At 52.5% G+C, this 12,641-nt stretch overlaps 1 protein-coding gene across 1 annotated transcript in view; it reads right to left on the bottom strand.

The window, feature by feature from the left end:
- The window catches only part of FAM83F (family with sequence similarity 83 member F), a 34,208-nt gene that overhangs the window by 20,008 nt on the left and 1,559 nt on the right, over positions 1-12,641 (bottom strand). The window lies entirely within an intron of this gene.

The following is a 12,641-nucleotide window of genomic DNA, read 5'->3' as shown; positions in this document are numbered from 1 at the left end:
GAGTGGCGACAACCAAAAATGTCTGTAGACGCTGATAAGTGTCTCCGGGGGGCAAAGTTGCATCTCCCTCACCCCCCACTCTCTTTTGAGAACCTTTACACGTATCAGGCAGTTTTGAGTTCTTTTGTTCCTACTCCTTTAATACCCCTTTGAAACTCCTATGCAGCTTTCGAGGCTCAGGCAAGAATTTCTCGAACTTCTCCCTACCCAGCAATGCTTGCCACTCCCTGCTTCCTGCCCACACTGGATTCCAGGCAAGTCAGAGGTCCGACACTTTGTTGTAACATCTGCTGACCAGCTCTGTCCCTTACTGGCCTGTGGGCTCCTGGATGGCAGGGACCATCTGATTTCCCTCAGAATCTCTACCCTCGGGGGCCATCTCAACACCAAGTCAGTTCTCTGTGTTTGTGAAATGAATATCTGAATGTACTTGTGGGGTGCAGATGTAGCTTTATAGTTATCTCTTTTATTTCATTAGTGACAAGGCACTGGGGTGGAGGAAAAAAATAATACTGAGCAATATTCTTGGTTAGATCATCTTGCTGGAAGGCAGAGTTAAAGATCTTCCTCAAGGGTTGCGACGCTTGGGTGGCTCAGATAGTTAAGCATCTGACTCCTGGTTTCAGCTCAGATCATGATCTCATGGTTCGTGAGTTCAAGCCCCGCATCGGGCTCTGCACTTTCAGTGAAGATCTTGCTTGGGATTCTCTGTCTCCCTCTCCCTCTGCCCCTCCTCTGTACTCTCTCTCCCTCTCTCTCAAAATAAATATAAAAAATAAACATTAAAAAAAGAAAGATCTTCCTCAGGGGTGCAGAGAAGGGGAAAGAAGTTGGAACCTTCTAGGACTGCCACCTCAGCGACAGCTCAAAGGTCTGATCTCTTTGCTTCTGTTCTACCCACCCAAGATCTTAAAGGAGCAGCCAGTCCGTAAGTGAGGACAGTTCTTAACCAAGGGGTAGAAGTCTGCACCAAGTACATCAGGCCAGGAAGCAGGGCTGCAACCAGCACATAGAGCAGGCACCTTCGTGAAAATTACAAAAGAGAGCCTGTCCTCCGCGTAATGAGATGCAGGGCCCTAAGTGGAGCCTGGGCTGTGTGTCAGTCCTGCAAAGCCTCTCGGTTGTACCTGCGTGCCGGGCACAGGCTGCACCTCTGTACTTAGCCCCCGCACTGAAGGACATTTCAGACGCAAAGAATCTCAGAGGTAGAAGGAAACTTCTACAGTTAGAGCCCGGCTCCAAGGTTAATTTACTCTGTTGGGCAGAGATGGGACTAAAGCCTGGGCCTGACCCCAGTCGTGAGCTTCCCTACAGCACTAAGCTGTCCCCGGCCCTCTCACCAAGTGATGGGGACAGGGCAGCTCTGGGCACGGATCTACTCTGGCTGGGACCCCAGGCCACCTGCAGTCACACAAAACCAGGATGCTTCAGTAGAGCGGGACAATGCCACTCTCTCCCTCACTGCTTCCCGCCCCCCCCCCACCCCCCCCGGGCTCTGCTGACGTGGAGCTGTAGGCACTGGGCAGGGAGGGGCACGGTCCAGGCCTGTTCGTTGCAGGGGTGCCAGCTGCAGGTCATGTCCTTCTGGGGAGGGAGGAAGGAAGGAAGCCCACCAAGGCACAGAGGTCGTTCAGGTTCCCACTGATTACATGAGAGCCTGGGGCCCGACATTTACCTCCCAGGGCTGCTGGGAGGTTCAGATGAGGTCATGCTCACAAAATCCCACCAAAAAGCTGCGTGGTTATGAGGGGTCATTAAACTCACTATAGGGTGAAGGGGGCTAACTCCCACACCTAAAGCCCTAAGGTTCCTTGGGGTAGGGAGGGCAGCAGCTGGCCCTCTGTCTGGCAGCCCAGGGGAGTCAGTTTGTCTGGGAACAGTGAGCAGTCCTTCCCTTTCCCGTGGAGGGTAGTGCTGGGTCGGGCAGCCAGCAGTCTCCTCTGATCTCCGCAGAGGGACCAAGGTCTACAGGGCAGTGGTTGTCAGACTTCAGCGTATAAAGGATCATCTGGGGTGGGTTAGGGACGGGGATGTGCCTGTTGAATGTGCAGGTTCAAGGGCCCCATCCGCAGAGATTCGGATCCAGCGGGTCCTTAAATAATACATTTTAGCAACACCCTTCCCCTGCAGGGGATCTGAACGCAGGTGGTGGATGGCCTGACTGCTGTTTGCAAGAGAATCTGCTCTCTGGAAGCAGAAAGTCTTACTGGTTGTATGGCCTTGAGCGAGTCATTCCATCTAAGCACCAGTTTCCTCATTTTGAAACGGGGAGGTGATGTCTTCACCCGGTTGTTCTGGGTTTTTAGTGAGATAATGTGGGCGGCTCAAGGAGCTGGGCGCTTGGCCTGTTGTGAGCAGTAGGTAAATACTGGTGCCGTTTTCTCTCCTCAGAGACTGAACCCTGAACAAAGGGGCCACCACTTCAGAGGAGGGGTGACAGAGGAGAGAGCCAGTGCGGGGCGGGAGGGGGGGGGGGTGGGGGGGGGGGCGAGCTCCCAGGGAGCTGGCCGCCAGGAGCCGCCCGCAGGCTCAGACATCAAGGTGGAGATTTTTTTCCTTTGCTCAATACCATGCCCAGCAGGCCCAGCCTGGGGTGGTGATTAAAGCCTAGACAACACTACACTTGCAGAAAGGTCAGAACTTGAGCTAATTGAGGGGAAGGGCAGCTCAATTAAGTGAAGAGCCTGTACAGTGCACTGTTCCTCGAGTAGTGCTGGGTGTCTGTACTTGCACACAGACCAGCGGGAACACCGTAAGCAACAACCGCCTGAGTAGGGAGGACCTGGAAGTGGTCCCTGGGAATCTCACGGTCATAGGGGCTAACGCAGCCCTGCAAGCGTGCCGTGGCACGACAGAAACTCCCTCGGCCATGGCGGGGGGGGGGGGGGGGGGCTCTCAGTGCTCTGGGTACACCAGACTTCTTGTTGTCATCAAGGCTTCAACAGGCTCTGTTGGAATTATCACCAATTCAGCACACGTAGGATGTGAACGACTGAATAAGAAAGCTTTGTGTTGAGCTCCCTGGGGTAAAAGGAGAGCAGAGCCAACAGGGGAGGCCTGCACAGAGGAACACTGCCTGGCCTCGCCCTGCCCCACCCTGGGCTCCAGATTCATTCTGCTAAATCCCTGGTCCAAGAGTGTATTGCAGGGGGACAAGCAGACTTTGGAGTCAGGGATCCCACGCTGGCAGTGAGACCTCTGAATTCTACCCCACGGTTCCTGTGAGGAAGCACAGGAATGCAGAGATTCCCCCGGATGGCCAGGCCCTGCCCTTTCTCGCTGAGCACACGGTAGGTGCTCAGGGTCAGCTTGATGGGATACAGCTCACTCAGTCCCTCTCCCTCCTGGCAGGTGGACCCAACAACACAACCCGAAACATGTCATTCCTCTGCTCAAACGCTGGCCCCAGGCTGCCTACAGAATTAAGCCTTTAGCCCAGCTGAAGACCCTTCACGTGCTTCCAATCCACTCCCTCCCCTGACAATAAACTCCCACCACACCAGATGCTCTACGTTCTCCAACCACACCAGCAACCCCCTCACCCCCCCCCCCCCCGCCCCGCACAACTCGTGCCCTAACTCATGCTGCCACCACCCCATCCCTGCGGTGACTGGACCGCCCTTTCGCTGTTGAGGGCCCTAATTCACTCTTCCCAGAGGCCCTCCCAGGATCATTTCCTGTCCTCAGTCCCGAGGATGGGTGGTGTTTGCCCTCCCCGAGGTGCTTGTCTGCTCAGGCCTGTGTCTGTCCTGAGCACCTGAGGGGTGGGGGCAGAGACCTGTCATTCCTTCCAATCCAGGACCTGACACTGAATGTTCCAACAACACCTCCGGAGTAGGGGGCTCCCCTCGGGATGCTGAGGAAGCAGTCTGGACCAGAGCCCTGGCCTACCAAGAGGGCAGAGCCAAGACCAGAAGGGGCCCTGTTCTCCGCCTGGAGGCCAAGTTGCCCCCATTCCGCCAGCAGGGCATGTGCGCTTTGTCAGCTGAAGCTTCCCAGCTGTCTGTAGCCATGTTACATTGTTTCAAGCTCACTAATTAGTCGTCATTAAACACCAGGCTCCCTGGATGCACTGGCAGCCGCAGGAGCCCAATTCCACCCGGACAGGCTGCCTCCTCTCCCAGACCGCCTGGCCTCTGTGCCAGGCTCTGCTCCCGACCCCGCAGGTCATGTCTCCCTGCTTGTGCCACTGGGACTCATTCCCCGTTGATGTGACCCTATGAGACCGTCTCCCTCTCAACACCCATACCCCAAACTAAGTTGATGAAGGGGACAATACAAAGGAGACCCCAGCCAGCTCTCCAGAGACGGAGAAAAGACTGTACCCACGTGAGCAAGGTCAACTAATTCAGCCGTGAAGAACCATATGTGACCCGCTAGGGAGTAAGCATTGCAATTCTTCTTAAGATCCTAGGCCAGCTTTTCCGTGCCCCACGGCGGGCTTCTGGGATGACTTCCCTGCATTAAGTTGGTGTTAATTAGTGAAAATTATCTAATACAAGCTCGTTTTAACATTAGCTTAAAGCTAAACATAATTAGGAAGATAAATCAGCTGCTAAAAAAAAAAAATTCTGGTGAAGATACACAGATGATTTTTAGGATCAGCTGCTGGTCTGGGTTGCTGGTCTGGAGCTCTGAGTGCTAGACAATATATGGGTGGAGCCAGGCAGGACTGGAAAGTACCTGTTGAGGTATTTCTTGATCGATCCAAGAAGGCAAGGCAACTGGAACTGGCAGTTTACCCGGGAGGTTCTGAGCAGCAGAAAGGATAACTTTGTGGCCACTGCCAGGTGATACTACCTGGGAGGGCTTCCCCAGAGAGGCACATGGAGAGTGCAGGGAGGGGTGCGTTGGGGAGTGCTGTCTGGAGGGCGTTGGGGTGCAGGGAATGAAGTGAATCCATGCATTCCCTGGCCTCTGGCCTTGCACGACCCCACCCTTGGCCTGCCCGCCCTCCCAGACTGGCTGCTTTGGCTGTCAGCTCCTGGGAGGCCTCTGCTCCCCTGCAGCTCCGTGGGAATCAGACTCGGTTCCATCCAGCTCCGCTAGCTACCAGCGGTGTGACCTTATCCTCTCTGAGCCTCAGTTTCCTCATCTGTAAAATGGAAAGTTGCGGGCTTGTTGTGAAAATTAAATGAAATAATATATTCTTAAAGAGCTGGCACTGCATGTCTGACATTTAAGTGCCCAAATGACAGCTATCGACCCCTTCCCCAAATGCCCTACAGTTTGTCTTTTTAGCTCCATTAGACTTAAGGTCAGGGTCCACGTTTTATTCCACTGTATATTTCTTGAACCTGGCATGTAGTAGGTCCCCAGTAAAACATATTGAATGAACAAATGTGTGGAAAAGGGAGTTAAGAACACTCATAGTCTGTCCTCAGAGACCCACCAAAAGGTAAAGCACCCTGGTCCCTGCCACCTCCCCAAGCATCTGCTGACTCACTGCTAGAAAAGAGAACAAAAAGAATATTTATCTGGAGCCTCCCACATGCCCAGGCAGTACTTTGAGGGGTCCAACAGAGTGATGACCACCATACAGGCAGTGCCAGGAAGAGCTTCCAGATAATTGGAAACTTGGGCCAGAGAGACTAATAATTAGAAAAGCCATAGGCTTTATTCCAGGGCTAAGATTCTGGGATCATTAGCAAGTCCACAGACTCCACGGATTTCGGAGAAGGAAAAGCAGGCTAAAGCTGACTGGTCATAGCACCTGGGAGGCGAGGTGTGGTGGGGGAGGGATCTAGCAGGGATCGCTAGAGTGACTCAGAGAGGTGGGGGTTGCTCAGGACACCACCAGGAGCACAGGCAGGCAATCAGCCAGGACCCACCCCGCTCGATTGCTCTCTGCCCTGCTCCCCACCTGCCCCCCCAGATTGGAATCCTGCCCAAGAACAGGCTCTGCCTTGTACACTCTGAGAAAAGGGAGGTGGACCTGGCCACCAGCCAAGGTGAGGCAGCACGCTAGGGGTGAGAGTGTGGAAGGACTAGGGGTGCTGGCTGGGAACCCCATCAAGATCTCAGCTTGCCAGTGAGGTCACAAGTCCCAGGGGGACATTAAGAGGACAATATAGGACAATGGAGTATTACTCGGCAATCAAAAAGAATGAAATCTTGCCATTTGCAACCACATGGATGAAACTAGAGGGTATTATGCTAAGCAAAATTAGAGAGGCAAAAATCATAGGCCTTCATTCATATGAGGAATTTAAGATACAAAACAGATGAACATAAGGGAAGGGAAGCAAAAATAACATAAAAACAAGGAGGGGGGCAAAACATAAGAGACTCTTAAATACAGAGAACAAACTGAGGGTTGCTGGAGGGGTTATGGGTAGGGGGATGGGCTAAATGGGTAAGGGGCATTAAGGAGGGCACTTTTTGGGATGAGCTCGGCATTATACACAGGGGATGAATCACTGGAATCTACTCCTGAAATCATTATTGCTCTATATGCTAACTAACTTGGATATAGATTTAAAAACAAACAAACAAATATAAAATTAAATTAAAGAAATGGAAGAATATAAAAAACAAACAAACAAAAAAGAGGACAATCTAGGTCCCTGGAAGCTACCTACCCTCAGCTTCCAGGTGACGCCTGCCCCAACATCTCCAAGTGGAGAGAACCTTCTCACCCACTCGGCATAGGTCAGAGCACCTAGCAGCTGTGTACTTGTCCGTCTCCAAACTAGTCTGTGAGCTTCCCAGAGCCTGGCTGGCAACAAATACACTTTGCTTCTGAAAGTTTTAGAGGGAAGAGGTGGCCCCAGAGGGCAGTACCCAAGGGTAATGGCATTTGTAGCAGAAGGACACAAGTCTTGAACTCAAACCTGGGTGGAATCCCAGTCAGCCTCTTATGAATTCTATGATCTTGTACTTTCCCTGCGCCTCTGGGAAGATAGTGCTTCCCTTGTGAGGTGTTGAGGAGTGGATTAATTAAAGGAAATAGCGTAGCACCTATCTTTCAACAATGTTAGCCCCTCTTAATAGAAATCCCTTTTATCTGCATACATTACTCATCTTTTTCAAAGCGCTGTCTCATAGTCTTGCTTTAGAGTCTCAGAGCAATCTTGTGAAAGTTAGAAGGCAAGAATTATCCCCACTCAGAGATGCAGAGACAGAAGCCCAGCAAGATCAAATGATGTGCCCAAGGTCACCTAGTGGGCAAGGACATAGACAACCTGGGCAAGAATGAGGACACTCTGGCTCCTGGATCCCAACTGGGTACTCCTACCCTTGGCTGTGGCCTGGTCTCCTGAGACTGAGCCTGATAAACCTGGATCTGTTCCCCACAAGACCAAGAGAAGGTCATGAAGAAGGCACCCCTTTACTGAGGCCCCATCTTCGACCTTTGAGCTCCCTGGGAAACACCCGTCCTCAGAGGTTCAGGGACCCAAAGTGTCAGATTTCAGAGGAACCAAGCCTAGGACTCCTTCTCCAAAGAGAGAAACATGGTCTGTCCCCCTGTGCCCTACTGCCCACCTAGGAAAGCTTTAGTTCTGAGGAATATTTCCAGACTGCCCTCAGGCTCCTTGGGCTGGGTCTCACAGCCAGCCAGCCCTTCTGGATGACAGTGCAAGGGGAACACCCTCGGGGATCCCCTGTATAGGAACCAGGGCACCTCTGCACCATCCTGTCCTGTCTCTGCCCACGGCAGATCCTAGAGAAGATCTTTGGCTGAGGACTCAGATGCCCCAGCCCCACAAACAGCTGCTACCAAATCAAAGCCAACAGGTAAATGCAGGGGGCTGGGGGACAGTGGGAAGCCGGTCCTCTCTCACTCTAAGGAGGCAAACGGGAAGTACACCTGCACAGGATGCCCAACCCCAACAATGAGAGGTGACTCCTAACTCCCCTAACTCATCTGCTGGCTGCGGCACCCCCACTTCCTGGGAGGAAATTCGGCCACACGTCCCTCCATTGCTCTGTGAGAAGACAGAGAAGGCAGCAGTTACTTTCCAGAACAATTGACCTTTGTGGAATACTTAACTGGTATCCTTAGCTTTCACACAAATTTCTTCCTTGTTTTTCAAAACCATCCAGAAATCTAGGCATTATCCTCCCATTTTGCAGGTCAGGAGCCCCAGAGCAAGAAGTGCTTTACCCTACGGACACAGCCAGTAATTGGGCAGATCTGGAGAGAAACCAAGACCTTCCAACTTAGGAGCCTGTCCTTGACCCTGACATGAAGCTGGGTCTCCACTGCTCAGAAATTCTGGCTCCCGGGATCAGTGACTGAGCATAAAGGAGAGACATTCAGAATCTGTTCAGAATCCAATGGCCAAAGAGCTCAGGGCTTGGCGGGGATGCCGGGACAGGCTGGGGCAAGATCCCGGAAGGGCTATGAAGCACTCAGCCAGCCCCTGGAGCGGCGGCTGCACCATTATCCACCAGCCTCGGTGGGACAAGGAGCTTCCCGGGGCTCTGAAAGAAAGCCCGTCCGGAATGGTTATGTGTAAGGAAGAAGGGTCAGGTGGGGCAGACTTCTTTCTTTTTGTTTTTGCATCTGCTTCACGTCTATATCCCAATGCCAAGCATGGGGTCTGGTACGAGACAGTGCTCAGTACTATCTACTGGATGAACTTGAATGAGGGAGGCACCGGCTGAGGCCAATAGGGGAACAGTGGCCAACAGTGGGCTCTACCCAGTGGCACAGGCTGCCACCTGCAAAGGTGAGGCTCCTGGCACCACGAGCCAGAGACTCTAAGACTTTGCCACACCCCCAGGTCATGTGTTCCCAGCTGTTCACCCCCATCAGCTGCCCAGACCTCTAACCAAGCTGCTGACCTGGCAAACCAGACATCTCCTGCTCTGGTGCCTTCTCCCAAGTCCCTATGCCCCTCCCCCCAGTTTAGAGCATTCTTTTCTCTGCTGCCAGACAGTTTATGACAATGGGGATTAAAGGAATCCCCTGGGTAACTTGCAGTTCAGCAGGGGACTTCTCTAGACACTTGCTTTGCTGGAGGGATGGAGAGAAATGGGTGGCCAGCCACTCATACACATCACTGGCCCTCTGTGACGGCTGAGGCCCAGCGAGGCAGACCAAGAGGAGGAAGGTGGACTCTTGGCTCTTCCAAAGCTCTGGGCCCCCAGGGATAAAATGGGCTCTCCCAAAGCGAGCCGTGTGCCAGACACACAGGCGGGACAAACAAGGAGCCACGTCTGAGAACAAAAAGGTCACTTTTGGATTGAAAATTTGATAAAGTGCCAAGAAAGGGGTGGCGCCTGAGCCGGGCCCTGAGGGAAAGGGGACAGAGCTGTCAGCAGGCAGGGGAGGGTAAGGTCAGGCCTGTGGCTCACGCCCCTCTGTCCCCCACCAACCAGGCAGGTCTGGTCCTCTTACTGTGACAGGAATGAAGAGTTGCTGGTTAATCAAAGCTGCCTAGGCCACCAGCCTCCCTCTCTTGGGCTGTGTTTGTCATCTTCCCTGACCAGGTACCTGGGGAGGCTGTATAATTTCCTTGTCCTTGGTCTAAAGATAAGTCCTCTCACCCTTCTGGACCTCAGAGGCCTCATCTGAGAAATGAAGATAATATTCTGCCTCACATGATGATTGAGGTTCAAAGGTTGTGGTAGGCAGTGAAATGCATTTGGATGCGGGGCCCAGGAGTGCAGGGCCAAGGGTCAGTCCTGGAGATTGGGGGGGCCGGTAAGTTTTCTATTCCTGAAGCATAGGCAATCTCTCTAAACCCACCCAGCAGCTTCAAAAATGGACACCACCGGGCACGGGGGAGCCTGGGTGCAAAGACGGGTGTGTGCAGGTACAACCTCAGCCTTCCTGTTGCGTTCAGACACGCTTGTAGCCAGGCCCCGGCATCAAAGGCCCTTCCCTAACCCGGGCCTGGGTTTCTGCCCCTGCTGCCACGCCCGCTGTCAGGCGTGCATCCAACTGTATACTCTAATGATGGTTTAGTGGACCATTAGGCTACTTAAGAGCAGGGGTGCGTTTTATGTGTCTGTTTTCTACTAAAGTGCTTAGCACACAGTAACCTGGAGATATCTGTCCCATGACCGGATGAACACTCTCCTCCCAAATCACTAGCCCATCCAAACTGCACCTGCTTGGTCCTCTCACTTTGCCCTTGTAGATAAGAAGCAAAAGTTTCCCGGTCCACACGTGGTCTTGCTCGAAGTCGACCGCGCCCCCCGCCCCTCCCCTCAGCTCTCTGCAGTTACGATGAGATGATCGCAGCAGTCCACACAGTAGCCATCTCCCCTGGGCATCTCTGCCACCGTGGGACAGGCTAGGGACTCATTTCTCAGTCCCTGAAGGCAGCTTTTCAGCCTGTAGTTTAAGCAAAGTCCATCGTTCAGTGACACTAAAACAAGCAGATCACTCAAGGGGGAAAGAACAGCAGGGAACAAAACCCCACCCCAAAGCTAAACAGGGCCAAATGTTTGAATGCCAGCTATCTAGCACGGCCCCAAGGGCCTTCTTCCATCCACAGAGGCCTAGAGAGCAGGTAATTTGACTGCTGCTTCCGAGGCCGTCCTCCCAGTTTCCCAGGCCACACCTCCACCCACTGGGCTGTGTCCTCACTGCCTCTGCCTCCCCCCCACTCCCCCCCCCGCCCCACCTCCCATCAGATTTTCAAAGTGTCCCCTAGTTAGGCTCCTTTCTCCATATCTCTGAGGCCCAGGTTCGAAACCCTCACTGGTCTTCGGCTGCGGGCATGTCCCAGCCACTCCCGTTTGTCATTCAGGAGTAAAAATGACAGCATCTCACGAGGTTATTCTGAAGATTAAATGAGATAAAATAGGAAAGCGTCTGGGACACAGTTGGACGTGCATCCCCTCCATAGTCGCCCTCATCTAACCATCTCTGGCTGCCCCTTCTGGCCTCACAGCAGGCTGACTCTCCCTGGAGACAAAGGAAACTCCCTGCCTCAGGGTGAAAAGGAAGGGGGAAGAATCTAGTGTAAACAAGCTGGGGTGAGGGTGAAGCAGACAGGGGTCAGAGGGTGTAGCCTGTAGAGCAGAAGCCAGGGATCTGGGTCTTTCCATAACCAACAACATGGCCTTTGGGCAAGCCCCTTTCCTCCTCTGTGCCCCAGTTTCCTCACCTGTGAAACAGGCCAACCTCTCTGGCCTATTTCACGTGGTCTTTGAGAAGGTGCCGCACAGACGTGGGCGACAGTGAATACGTGGGGCCCAGAAGGCCTGGGAGTTGGGTGGGCACAGGCAGGGTCAGAAGCTGCCTCTTCCAGGGGGTTGGTCACCTGCTTTGGACTCAGATCCTCGACCCAGGCCCTACACGGTACTTAGCTCCCACCAAGGTAGCCCTTTCCTCCTGCCAGAGCTGCTTTCTCTTTTGAAGGAAAAATCTCTCATTCCTGCTCCTAAATTCCTTAATGGAGAAATTGCCCATTCCAGTGTCCTTCTCTTTCCCCTTTTCAACTCTGCAATTCACCTCCTTCAGGAAGCCCTCCTAGATTAGGCACATCAGGCTCAAAAATGCTTTTTTCTTCCAGCACATCCCTCAGCATTTAAGTTAACTCTTGGAGGGCAAAGACCACAGCTTAAATCCTTCTATGGCTAGTGCTTGGCACACAGGGCACTCAGGAAATAGCGACTAGTTAAATATGTACATATTGGATGTGTTCACAATTGTTAAAGTTTCTGTTGTTAAATATTTAAAGAGCTAAGAACATTGCATTACACAGGAGACTCCTGACATCCCAATGGGACCAGCAGCCCCAGTGGGCAGGTGTCCTGTCTCTCCCTTTGGTAACAGGGCACACACCCCCAGGTGGTGACGGGGCTAGCTCCATTCAAGCTGCTTGGTTTAATCCTGCTGCAATGTCATCAGACAGCAGGGCAGGGTAGCACAGTGGTTAAGAGCAAGGACTTTGGCTTTCAAATCCTGGTGCAGCCACTTACTAGCTGTGTGGCCTTTGGCAAATACTGCTCTGAACCAAAAAATAAAAATAAAAAAATAAAAAATAAGGAAAATACCCATCTCGCCTAGTTCTTGTGAAAAGCAAACGAGAAAATGAAAGCAAATTAGTAGCAGAGTGGCTGGCCCATATAAAGCGCTAACAAATCAAGGCTTTTAGTATCCCATCATGACGCCTGACCCCTTAGGCCAGCTGCAGCCTGCTGCATAGCACTGCCATTCTGGTCCTTTCTCCTCTTCTCAAACTGGCTTTTCTCTTTTGCAGAATGCAATATACAAAGAAAGCTCAGGCAGATAGGGAGGAATTTCTTAGGGAGTATGGGAAAGTTAACCCTTCCTTCCTTCTTCCAGGAAGCATCCCCCTTCCTGGAAGAGAAGCACCAGGACTGGTCTTTCTAGATTAGTCTTCCCTGCCAGGCCACTTCAGCCTCCAGAGGTAACAGGACTCCAACCACATCCACTGAGTTGAATTAGAATGGTGAACCCAAGTCACTCCTGTTGTATATTCTGAATTGGGCACTAAAGGCTGCTGTGTTTTGTTTTTTTTTAATGTATATTTATTTACTTTTTGAGAGGGGAGAGGGGCAGAGAGAGGAAAAGAGAATCCCAAGCAGGGCTCCGCACAGTCATTGCAGAGCCTGATGTGGGGCTCTCACGAACCGTAAGATCATGACCTGAGCTGAAACTAAGAGCTGGATGCTTAACCAACTGAGTCGCCCAAGCACCCCTAAGCTGCTGGTGT

Source organism: Acinonyx jubatus, chromosome B4, assembly GCF_027475565.1.
Source record: "Acinonyx jubatus isolate Ajub_Pintada_27869175 chromosome B4, VMU_Ajub_asm_v1.0, whole genome shotgun sequence".
NCBI lineage: Eukaryota > Metazoa > Chordata > Mammalia > Carnivora > Felidae > Acinonyx > Acinonyx jubatus.
This window is presented reverse-complemented; position numbering and strand designations above follow the sequence as displayed.